Below are 13129 nucleotides of genomic sequence, written 5' to 3' on the forward strand. Positions count from 1 at the left end.
TTCCATTTCGGATTTCATCGTCGGTAGAGCGAAGTGTATTATTGATTAGTGGTGTGCACGCGTCAAGCTATAATTTTCATGAATGTTTGTGATTCTGTGAGTTACAGAAATCTCTATGCGCAATAAAATCTCATTAGAACGAAGTCCGTCGGGCATACAAAGGCACAAGGCTGCCGCTCTGAAAATTGATTTGTATCGAGCTATGCATATTAGCGTAGACGCACTGATTGACAATATAATTGAATATCCAGAAGATGAACCTTTTTATTTTTCCTTAGTAGTGTAATGGAATTTATCATTTTCTCCACAAATATAGTGACAGATGGAAATGTTGAATGTAATCGTGACAATCACACTCAGTCATTAAACAACACAATCAATACATATAAACATTCAATCATTCTCTAATATAATATTATATAAGTGTCGATTCGGTGCGATAATTTTACTTTTGAAAAGATGTCTTTTTTAATTAGGAAATGATTAATTATTTATTAAATTTATTAAAGAAAATCAATTTAAAGTTAATTTAAAATCTCAAATGAGTTAAAATTATGTTGTATATTATAAATATGTAATAAATATGTAATTTGATTTACATAGCGATATAAAAAAATAGATGAGTGTTTGCATTTATTTATCTGTAATTGAATCGATGATCTAAAACGGCAAATATAATTTTGTCGCTTTTCTTATCTATATATTTATATAGTTAATACTATTAGGGACGCATTTACTTTATTGAATCAATTTGATCGTTTTAAGTAATTTTACTTCTATATTTTGCGTCAAGACAATATCGGAATATCTTTCTACTAGAAACGGCACGGAAATACGTAGATCAGAGAAGAAGAGAGAATTAAAATCTAAATTCAATGCTGAAAATCCGTTATTGTCGATCCACTAATCCATTAGATGAACTATGCGATTGAATACAGAGAATAAATGTAAAGAACGTTGATTAAGGAATCGATCTTTCAACAATTTTAATTTTTCATTTGGGGAAACATTCACAGATACATGTCAGCTTTTCATATTACTTATTTATGAATCGATTTATCGATATACAGTCCAGAGGTGTAAATCTTTTAACGTGTATTGCACTCGTTCCAGTATCACGAAACGCGCTGCGAGAAAGGTTGTTATCAAGAAACGAATGTCATCAGTTGCAATAATCTTTCTTGGGTGAAAGAAACTCTCTGCATGCTTTCGAATCAATTTATCGATGTCGTCTCGATATCAGTTCCTTTCGTTCGTGTCGCGCTTCGGGTATGCACCATAGAACGAGAGAGTACCGAGTGGCAGATACCTATACCAAGTGCAACGAATACCATCGTCGCGTCGGGCCGATTCACCTGGCGCAGGCGCGCCACACTTACCTCGTCCCACTCTCTGCATCCCCGAGTCCACCCCTGTCCCCGAGGGAGAGCCGACGGAGACGGCGGACTCGTTCGACGAAGACGAGTCGAGTTTCGGGTGCGGGGTCGACTGACAGCCGAACTGTGCTTCAGTCGGCCGGCGAACTCGCGTGCCGAGCCTTCGCGCGTCCGCTGACGCTTCTCCCTCTTTCTCTCTCTCTCCCTCTGTCACTCTTTTTCTCGTCGTCCGCCCTTCGGTGCATCCGGCGCGTACTCGCGACATACCGGCGCGTACCGAACATCGAGGACGTTCCATATCGCCCTCGATCCGTCGTTTTACCGATTCGCCGGTCGTCCGGTTCGTCCCCCGAGGAATAAAAAGGCCTCTAGGCGGAAAGGTGGTCTGTTCTGAGGTGAATCGTGGATACTGACTGAGAGCGAGTGCCGTTCGTGAAATAAGGATGTTTCTCCATTGCGACGCGAACGTTCACCGGCAATTCTCGCGGACGGATGATGACCTGACTCGGGAACTGCTCGCGTGAATAGTGCAGGAAGTGGGATTCGAGGAAGTGAATGTGCAGTGCGCGGTGTTCAGCTCGTCGAGAGGTATTCGAAAATATCTCCGAGAAACTCAGCCGGTGAACGCAGTCGATCGAATATCCGTGCCGAACGTCAATGTTTCCGCGAGACTCCGTTAGATTACTCAGAACGTCAGAACGCAAAGAGTGCCGGAATCGTGCATTGTAAACACCGTTGTCAAAACTCGCCAGGTATCCAAGTAGTTTTTCTCGCTGTGTCGAGCGGCACCCGGTTACTCCGGAGTAACATATCGATGATTTGAAGAAACATTACGAAAGATTAGGAGGATTGAGATTACCGCATGTTGTTTGTCGGGATTATCAGGAATCCGTAAAATAAATGTTTACAGTCATCAACATATCGATAATCCAAGAAGAGTAGAAAAATTACTCATGCTCTAAGCTCCGTCACGTCTGAGATTAATCAACCTCCCGGTCAACAAGTCCAGAACGCTGTACGTGACGAGTCATCCGTGAAAACATATCAGTGAAAAATATCAGTGAAGCAGTGCATCTCGCGATTCGTCAAGATTCGTCACGTATCGTATTGGTGAAATTCTTGGCAAAAGCCTCCGCTCGCGATGAATCGTTCGGAAAACGTGCCGTTGATTCGGGAAACTGCGGCGAGATCGCGGAAGATCTAGGAGGCGGATAAGATCGGTAAGATCCTATATTGATGACGTGAGGCGTGTGAAATCGAATTCGGCAACGTCCTATCCGCAACATATCCGTGAGTCGCTCTCTCTCTTTACAAGCGAGCAACATATCATCTCCGTCGCGAGAAATATAATATAGTGCCGCCGCGAGTCTCGTGAGCTTTACGAGCGCGTGGGATCGATAGTCGTCCGCGATAACCATCGTTTTCCGACGGTCTGCATTGTTCCGCTGGCTCGGGAAAAAATATGCCGTCTCCCGGTACGCGGCATCGTGACACGGTCTGTGCGAGTAGTACGAGTCAACATTAGTTCGCCCGAGCCGATGTGCGGCGTGATGCGACTCGGCGATTATCGCAGACAAGACTTGCAGTTTCGCTAATAGTATACGATTTTTATCGCACATCGCAAGGAGTCGCTATATCGATTGGAATTCAATCTCTGTCTGGTGTAGTGTGGTTGAAACGCTCGACTGAATGAGAGACTACGAGGATCGAAGCTCGTTAATTAAAGGCCGACCGGAAGTCAAGACGAGGAGTGCCACCAGGTAAATATTTCCCATGGCCACATGGCGAGATAGTAATTTCACGCTGCGCCATTTTTCTCTGTCCTCGTCCACAATGACAGGACGGAGAGAAAAAGAAAGATTAGAACTGGATGTTTTTCCGAGACGTCGTTCCGCGTTAATCCACGGAGAAGGTGAGGCGTGATTTTTCGAGAACGCGGCGAGGAGGAAATTTGTTTTCGTTTTCGACGTTATATATATCGTCGTCGTGCATCGGTGAATTGTATAAATTCCTTCGCAGAGTCTTGTGCGAAGGATGCACTCCAGACGATTCATAAGAGCAGAAAGGGATCGGGAGTGGAATAGGAATGGGGATGGGAAATCCCCTTTCGTTCTCTTCCGCGTACGAATTTCCGGCGACGTACGTTTACGGGTTCCGCGATCGTTTCGCTTCACGCGAAATTGGATTATCGACCTGCTGTAATAGTCCTCCAGCATCTTCTCAGAGGACAAGGACACGTGTTCTGGATTGTCCTCCTCCCAATTATGTTTTCCACCAAGTTCCCGAAACATCGGGTGTGAAAGAATTCGATTTTTGCGATAGAGAACGAGCTACGCGGTTTTCGGTACCGAATATGTATATTCTTTATTTTTTTAAATTTTTTTCTAATACAAATATTATAAAATGTCTATGTAAGCTATCGCGAATAATAAATTGGTGCGTGAATTAATATTCACGCGATAGATACAATTCTCAATCAATTGGGATGTACTTATCAAACGATGTTAAAGTAAATGCAAACATTTCGATTCTGGATCTGACAAGAGTTTTTTTTCAGTGCAGAAGTCAAGTACGAACTACAAAGTACAAGAGATTTTTTTTTTCTAGAAAAAAGAGACTCTCTTTATATCCATTGTGAATTCGTGATAAATTCTATTTTATTCATTATGATAAAACAAATTTTTTCAATTAACAATATTTTAAATTTATATTACGTAATACGATTTTATTTCTTTGTTTTAATTTTCATTTATTTAATTCATAATCCGTTCTTTGTACGCGCAATGGAAAATTTATGCAAAAAAAGAAAATCTACTCGTCTACTCGTACTTACGTGAGAGCTGTGATACCTGCTTTTTATATTTTTCGCGAATGTGCAATAAATAGCGTTTTGTTGATTGCGCGGATGCTTTTGGAAACGTGACCCCACCAATAATACTGTGACACAAATAATACCGTCGTTACCGCTCGAAAAATGGAATACAAATCACTGGGATTTTGGGGGCATCAGGCATCGTGTCGAATTTATTAGTCTCGTCGGGACGTTTCCGTTCGCTTGTTCGTTAAAGAGCGCGCGAAATTGGCGGCTGGTCAATTTTATTAGCTCGAACGACGCGGATTCGATTCGACGCTTTGTTGATATACTCCTCGTGATATCCCTCGTTTTTACCTCTTTCACCTGTTTTTTTATATCGACACAATTGACTGACGGAGTGACATTCAACTGCCGGTCACGAACGGTAATAGACGTGATCAGGATTTTACGGTCAGTAGTGATAACCGACAAATCTTCCATGCCATAACACTCGGTAGTCTATCAAAAACACAGGTCAGGGTCGTATTATGGTCTAAACCTTTGATGTAATCGTCGAGAGTTACATTTTAAGATTTTTCATATTGAATTGTCGATATAAGATTGACTTGTAGCGAGCGTTGTAAGACGACTTTGCAGGCGTTAGGTACTTGTTTCTGAATATTGCTGAATATTCGGCTAATATTGAGGTAATATCGATTAATACACGAGAATTTGTACCAGTTGGTAGAGCTTTTTCCATCACGCGTTGCCGTTAATTGCTAAACGTGTTAAAATAGGGAAATTTCAGTAACTCGGCATGATTTATCGCAAATTGTGATTTGCTTCCGATTTTTCATTTCAATTCTATTCGTGACTTGAATTATAACCCATGGATACTGCTTCATACCGTTAAATAACAAAACACGTTGGCAATTAATTTCCGTAGCATTTTGGTCGATATATCATTTTCAAACGTTATTGTACGCGGAAAAGAAGGCGCCGCTATATTTTTCCTCGCGTTCGGTAACAATTTTGGCACAAATTTGGCATGGACCGCAATTAGGCTTTTCACTTCATTTTGAAGTGCAATATTTTGGCCAACGTTGCACATGCCAGTTTCAGCTTTCTACGTCAGTCGATTAAACAAAACTGCGCGTTTTAATGAGATATCGATAATTGCAAATTTACCACGTAATTTGGTAAAAGGCGAAACGCCGGTGTTAATTCGGCGACGCGACGTCACTTGGTTAGCGTCGACGTGGAAGTAACGCGATCGATGATAAACGTGGGCCCCACGTCGAAATCCTGGCGAAAAGCTCGATAGGAGGAAGGGAGCTGTAGCACAGCTATCTCGCCGCAATTTCGTACATTACCGGTCTTAATCGCAGGAAAGTTTACCCGGAAGCTTCCACGTTGCAGCTTAAGTTCGCGCGATATCGGCCGGATCGATTGGCACGCCACGTTGTTGTAACGATGACGCCTGTGTGATAAAGTCTCGATTGGCCGGGGAAACTTAGAGGCAAACTGTAATGAGGCTCGTCGGGGATTACTCGGTAAATCATGATTTCGATCGCGCGATCCTTTGATCTTCCACTTGCAATGACATTGACTTGTACTCCGCCAAAAAAATGATTTCAAAACTGTATATCATTTGATTGTATTAATAATGAGAAATACATAATAAGGCATTATGTATCGTTTTGTTATATCGTATTTTTACAAATATTATTATAAATTAATTTAATGAATTATAGACGAAGGATCTTTCAATTTCTTGAGAAGAATCGATTTTGTTAAGCAAAATCAAGTTCTTTCTGCTTTTCTATTATATGTATATAAGTATGTAAATATTAAATCTAAGAAAGCAGGAAGTACATATAGATATTACACGAATTATGGTAATTACACGGATTATGATTCATCTAATTATTTCGAATATTGTCTGTAAATATTTGAAATGTAAAATTAAAATGGCGAAATCTTATCACTTTTGCGACTTAAAAAAACGTAACAAATTCACGTCGACATACATTTGTGACTGTAAAATCAATATCGCAAGGCCCGATGTGGTAAAAGGTATTTTATAGTTTAAATTGCGCAAGAAGTACTTACTTTCGTGCTGCATATCTTTGAAAGTTGAGGCATACATGTTTCTGTTTTTTTTTTATTTTTCTTAAGCAAAATATCTACATAATATGATGTGGCATCAGAAACATGGATTTTATTAATCTCTGAAATATTAAACGCGGTTATTAAACCCTTCTTTACTCAACAGTTTTGCATCATTATTGGTTTGTTATTCATCTTTTTTAATCCTGATCTTACGATGGTTTGTGCCACGATAATTAAGCGTGCTCAGTCGAGATCAAAAGAGATCAAAAGAGTTTAATTAAATATTTAATATTCGATTAGCGCGGCTTAATTTTTTTCACTTCTCTTGTTTGAATACTGATATTATTCTTCATAATTAATTATTTTTAATTAATACTTATTTTAAATATTATAGATTTTTTCTTCCTACATAAACTTTATTGTTTTTCCTTCACGTAATTCGTAATAAAGTGATGTCTATATGTGCTTTCGTTCACGTAATTTTTATTGCATACTCATTATCATACTGTCTTCTTAAATTAATTATTTAGTAATTTTTTTTTTACTTTTGTGCTTAATTTATCTACTGCAGCGATCTCGCTTTATTTTATGGTACGTTTATTTTTCTAAGCTCGTTATGTTATTGGGATGCGACAAAAGTGTTCTTCGGACTCTGTTTACGACTGTGAGAAGTTCTCGGCATAGTCCGGCGGAATTATTCGGGCCAAGAAACCGGAACCGCGTTAGCACTCCGACGTTACTTGTTAACAGCGCAACTTGTAACTTCGGACAATTATTCAGTGGTGTAATTGGTCCGCCCGGGATCTTCGGACCGCGTAACTCTTGTAACTAAGAAACAGCTCTGGTGGATAGGTTGTTTTCGATCTCTTTACCGAGTTTGTTTCAGTTATATTTGTAATTTGTTCTTTTTATGCAGTTAATAATATATTATTATTATAACTTTTGTCTTAATTATTTATTTACAATTAAAAAAAGTTTGGTTATTTTTTATTGTGGAAAAAATACGTTTTTCGAATTCTTTTCCTAGAAATTCTTAAAAAATATATAATAAAATAAAAAATAATTTTCGTGATTCCAAGAATAAATTAAACATGAATAAAATTACTATAATATGAGCGGTTGTTGATGCGTAAATAAATATATTTTTTTAAGGCGATAAGATATAATTCGCAAATGATAATAATTTTGAAAAAATATTTTTACTAAGACACTAGAATTTGACTTAAACTCGTGTTATGGCGTATCACAGTGATGAAAACAACGGATTGATGAGTTTAATTTGTTAACATCTGTTAATTAATCGCTATCCGGCTCAACTTTTTGATGGTAAATGAAAATTGTTATCTCCATTAATCAAGGTTTATTTATTGGTTCTCCATTATGATTGTCGAGGCGTGAATGCGATTATCACATCTCCCGAAAACGAGATAACATAAATATCAAATCACCGAAATTTGTGAGAAAATTCAACTATCAATTTCTGCTTGATTAGTAATCCTATGAATAGGCTTTGCACACGCCAACGATATATTTTGCATCATTCACAGCTTAGCTTTAGCGAATTTAACAATAACAGGAAATATTTACATATGAAAATCTGTGATATATTTAAATATTCAACGTTTACACATTTTTCAAATTCTGTGATCAAAATTGAAAATTTAATTAATTAAATATCAGTTCGATAATTGAAGGAGTTTTATTATTTTTTATTTTGCAATATATCATGTACTCGTAGTAACATTGAAATAAATATTTGCAGTGAAATTTAACAATATATTTTTTTATACACATATTGAAAAGCAAAATACAAATAACTGTAAAGAATATGGAATGCATACTGTATCGATATTTTTTGTTGACATCGACATTCTTTGTTGCCTAAGGCAACTCTATATGTGCGCACAAAAATGTTTTAATATCGATATTTTAAAGTATCGACCGGTCACGAATGTCGTCTATTCAAATTCAATTTGTAATTAACAGTCGTTTAAATAAACTGTTTTTTTCCGTGTCCGTATTCTGTTTTCAATAAATCGAGCTCAAACTCAATTCGCCGTACTTAATCGCAGCTATTTAATCTCCTTTCCGTTCATCATTGTCGAGTTTACATATCTCAGCGATTTATTTTGCTATCGCCATTGTCGTAACATAGCGTTTCGTTATTATTAGCCCTCTATTAATTCAGCAATCGCTCGCGGCTGGCCTACGATCTTTCTCAGAGAGAGGTGTGTTTAATTTAACTCGCTTGAGTCACAGTGAAGAGATCCTCGACAATCACGCCCGATCATAAACCCAAATAATCTTCACAGAATTTAATTAGGACCACTTTCCCTTTGCCCGCCTTGTAACTACCTTATAAGCGCTGAGTAATTTTATTCAAGAATTCCGTCGGCCATTCTTTTTCAAGTATCCGGACGTCCGTTTATTTTATCGCGTCGGGAAGATAAAGGGCAGACCAGGCACTTTGGAGAGGATCTTTGCGCGTGAAAGTTTATTAAGTAACAAGCGAAGTAACGAACACTCGATCGCTTTTACGCGCGAGTAATAAACGTTAAACGTTGCCAATAATTGTCTGTTATATTTTTTAATTTCCTGAAATTACGCGTCTTATATTTACGAATTTATTTTAACTTCTTTCTTCTATATGAAAATCAAAGATTTCATCAGGGACTCGCTTTTATTTTATTTGCGATATTTGCACCTCATCGTACACGGAATTACGGCCAAATGCAAGTCGCAAAATCTCGAAGAGAGATTGGATATTAAGGGAAAGGAGAATAGGACAGAGTTTAGTCCGACTACCCGTATTTTTTATGAGAAAATGCATGGATTACGGCTCGTAAGAAATACAAATTGTCTTAGATAAAGCTGTGTCGGTCTGATCGTTCTGATTAATGTCTGGCTTTCTAGATACACGACGGTGTACGTGAGCATGAACATGCAGCCGATTTAGAGGCGCTTTGGATGCGATTACGAGTTGGCAAGATAATGCTCTAGAGCAAAAATTTTTACGCCGCAAGCCGATGATTTTTTAGAAGTTAACACGTAAGCAGTCAGATAACAGGTTATCAGTAAAAGTCGATTTATCAAGAAAAGTGTTATTTTATTTTTATAATTTATATGCATTATAAAATCCGTTTTAATTTTTATTTTGGAGGCAGAAGAGAAGTAAGAGAAATAAAAAAATCTTCATTAAAAATCATTTGTACATTATGATCAGATTAGTTACATCTATTATTGATAGATAATGAATTCTTATAAAAACCAGAAACTGTTAAATAGATGAAGAATTAAAACTTTCTTTCTGTCTCTTCCTTTCTGTCATACATATTATTGCTTTTCGAAGTTAATTAAGGTGAAATATTCAAGATGTTGAAATACATGTTGAATATCTAATGTCTGTCTGTTAATTCATCGAATTAGTTATAATGTGCACCTGTAAATATATGTCGGATTTAGTGGAATTCAAGGAATATGTATCCGTACGTGGGAAAATGTCGTGTTTGCTCCGCCTGATCAAATAAACGTGCGTGTCTGGCGAATAGTGCATCCCATTTATCGTCTCTACACTCAGCCTATCTCATCCTCCTCGTGTGAATGCAACCTACACAGAATGCGGCGCGAATGATTCAAGGAGCAGCCGACACGGAAAGAATCGACGAGCCGACTTCCTTGGAGCTCGTGTGTCTCGATTTTGTTTTCCTCGCTATTATCATAAATCACGTCGATCGCTTTTGCGTCGTAAAATTTGTTTTAATGATTCTAATCCTTCTTGGAGTGACTTTAATAGGAGTTTATTCAAATGTTAAGTCAAGAGGTCATTTATATTACACACATATATTTATTATTAATCTTATTCTCGCATAATTTTTTTAAATATAATTTCTCGCGTTGGGTATTTCTGAAACCTCAACATTATGGACGTCTGCCTAGCTTGGCTCTCCCCCCCCCCACTTAACCAAATATTAATGAATAAATTATATAATAATGTGCTATTTATGCACTCTCAAAATCCGCACAAAAGAATTTTGCGCTCATTTCGTTTAGCAAAAAGAAAAAAGGGCTGAGTAGGCTATTAGTCAATCACCATTGTTACTAACCATTGTTAATAACAACCGATTTGGAAAATTAAATACATAGGATTTATGCGCTGTTTATGCGCTTTCATATTCTCATAATTTCAATTTTTGCGCTGCATCCCTTAAAGTATTTCCCTCTTGGAGCAAACAGTCATATTCATTCCTAAGTCGTTTAAAATTGCAAAATTACGCTATCTAACTATACAAAATATTTCTTCGATTTATGTGCTATCATTTCCAATTTCAATTTTTGCACTGCAACCCTTAAGGGATTTCGCTTTTGGAGCAAACGGACATATTCGTCCCTAAGTCGTTTAAAATTGCAAAATTAATAAATCGAAGATGTAAGTATATTGCATAGTTAGATAGCGTAATTTTGCCATAAGTGTAACAATTTTGAAAGTACATAAATAGGATATTATTATATAATTTATTTATTAAGATTTAGTTAAATGGGAGGGGAGAGGGGGAGAGGCAGACATACATTATAGCCAGTATTCATAGTCGATTTTTGTATTTAAGATTTATAAGCAAAATCTTAAAATGAGCCAATCAAAGAGCCGCGTGTTAGTATCTGAAGACATTACTTAAGATGGTTTTGAAATTAGGTTGAATATCTCAGTTTTCATTCTTCTCTTTGATGATTTACAATTAAAAGATCGATAATATTGTATACATTCTTTAGATAAGGATGCAAAAATTTTTGTTTAAATTGTGAAATAATTCGTGCTGAATACAATAATGTGTATAAATAACATTTACGCATTGAACACATTTATAAGGCAGAGATGTCTTGGACATCTCACGTAAGAGTAATAAAGGGTTAATTATCATTGTTTCGTATTTTTTCGTGTCTCGAGAGATTTAACATACTTTACAGTTCTATCTTTGAACTTGACGTTGTAAATTTATTCAGGATTAGCTTCTGGAGTATTTTCCTAAAGCTTTCCTGTAGTATCAAAATCTGTGCTTATTCTAAGTTAGTTATAAAGGATCTTTCTATCTTGCAGCGCCGGTTAAACACGCCATTTGCAATTATTTGAATCTGTTTGACTAATCTCTATTTTAACTCTCATCGTTTATATTGGGACGCAACAATTACGTACAACACGAAAATCTCCAATGCATACGGGGTACATTGTACGAACACATGCACGTGTCTCGTGTCGTCGCGCCATTAACCTTTTGGGGCCAAGACTCCGGCATTTTGACCCGACATCCCGACATCCCGGCCCGGTTCGCATCGATATTTCACATGCTAAAGTCGAGTGTTTGTGAATCGCATTCCCCTTTTGCGCCCCGTAGATGTGCAGTTTTAGTAAACCATGCATCTTGTTACAAGTCTGTTGTTAATAGTAAAATTGCTGAAAAAGAGGCTAATGCTTCTGGACATGTATAAAGGATAATTGTTAAAAATAACAGAAAATTATGCCTTAAAAATAATCGAAAATAGTTTCTTATTGACAGTAATGAGTAAATTCAGATAGATATAAATAAATCAAATGAGTAAGAAATACGGTCGCAAATATAGATTTTGGTACTTAATAAATATTTTTTTAATGTAAATTCTAAATATTGTACATCTAACGCGAGGATTTAATAAGAGTATTTTGAAGCAGTTAAAAACAAAGTTTATTATTGATTTTAGTGTTCACTTTTTTTTATTTGTTGGAAGAGAGAATAATTTTTTAATAATTTGCCGTGACAAAATTAGTTTTGATTTACCACGACGTATCACGTATTATAATTTACCAGTGTCTTCGTGAAATATACTCACCGTATCACCATCGCTTTATTATCTCGCAATTATGCGGAATCGAACAGAACTGTATTTGCATTTATCTCGGCTAACTGCGGAATAGAGTCAAAATGCTCAAGCTCGATTCTGTCTCATTGACATATCCAATCCGGCATTAAAAGATAATATCGATACTTTTTTAGCTATACATAATTCTCATTCATCATCTACCGCAATTGAGACATCTCTCGTTGAAACATTACACAGAATTATTTCGATTATTATTTATTGGAAAATATAATTCACTGAGAATAATTCACTGAGGATAACTCATTGAGAATATTTTCTAATTAAAATAAATGAATTAGAAGATTTTGAACATATCAATTAGAGTTTTGATTAAAATTATGACAGATTTAGCCAGAAAATTCTATTCTGTCCATTTTCAACCAGAATCTAATGCAATCAAACTACTTTTCTGATAAATCGGGTAAATTATATAATTCTTTAAACTCGATTTATTTTGACGACTTAATTTGCACCGAGCATTTTCTTTATTTTAGCACGAGAAAATAGAGACAGTAGTAAAAGAAACGCGAGGCATTTAGTCGATACTTTGTTATTTTTGGTAAAACTTTGTTTCACGAACATTAGCAAGTTTTAATTAAAAGCGTTCACGAATATAATTCTATTTTTAACATATTAGGTGTTGGAATTAATTCGTAGCGTTTTACAAGTGATGGGAAGTACTTTCATTAATGTATTTTTTAATGCTCATGTGAAATAAATAACATTCTTTCATTTAAAAACGCTACGAATTAATTCCAACACCTAATATATATTAAAATAAAAATTTAGACTATATGTACGTTATTATGTACGTTCTAATTGGGGGATGAAAATGAATTGTGTTTGGTTGTCGCTAGCGTCAGTAATAAAATATCGTCAATTACAATTGAATCGTAATTTCCGCGCACAAGTCTTTCGCATCGCCGCGCCGCGGTCGTATGAAATAAATTATCTTTTT

General features: G+C 36.4%; 1 protein-coding gene across 6 annotated transcripts in view; it reads left to right on the forward strand.

The window, feature by feature from the left end:
- The window catches only part of LOC105150915 (agrin), a 717341-nt gene that overhangs the window by 110889 nt on the left and 593323 nt on the right, over window positions 1–13129 (forward strand). The window contains exon 1 of one of the 6 annotated variants that reach the window (XM_087412579.1): window positions 1091–3136. The exons of 2 other annotated variants lie outside the window; for them this stretch is intronic. The gene's annotated coding sequence lies outside the window, so the exon portion shown is untranslated. Of the gene's footprint in view, window positions 1–1090; window positions 3137–13129 lie in introns of those variants that run through there. 3 more of the 6 variants (XM_087412580.1, XM_087412578.1, XM_011064304.2) reach the window with 3 other exon arrangements.

This window comes from Acromyrmex echinatior, chromosome 13, assembly GCF_024713525.1.
Source record: "Acromyrmex echinatior isolate Ae372 chromosome 13, ASM2471352v2, whole genome shotgun sequence".
Classification (NCBI taxonomy): domain Eukaryota; kingdom Metazoa; phylum Arthropoda; class Insecta; order Hymenoptera; family Formicidae; genus Acromyrmex; species Acromyrmex echinatior.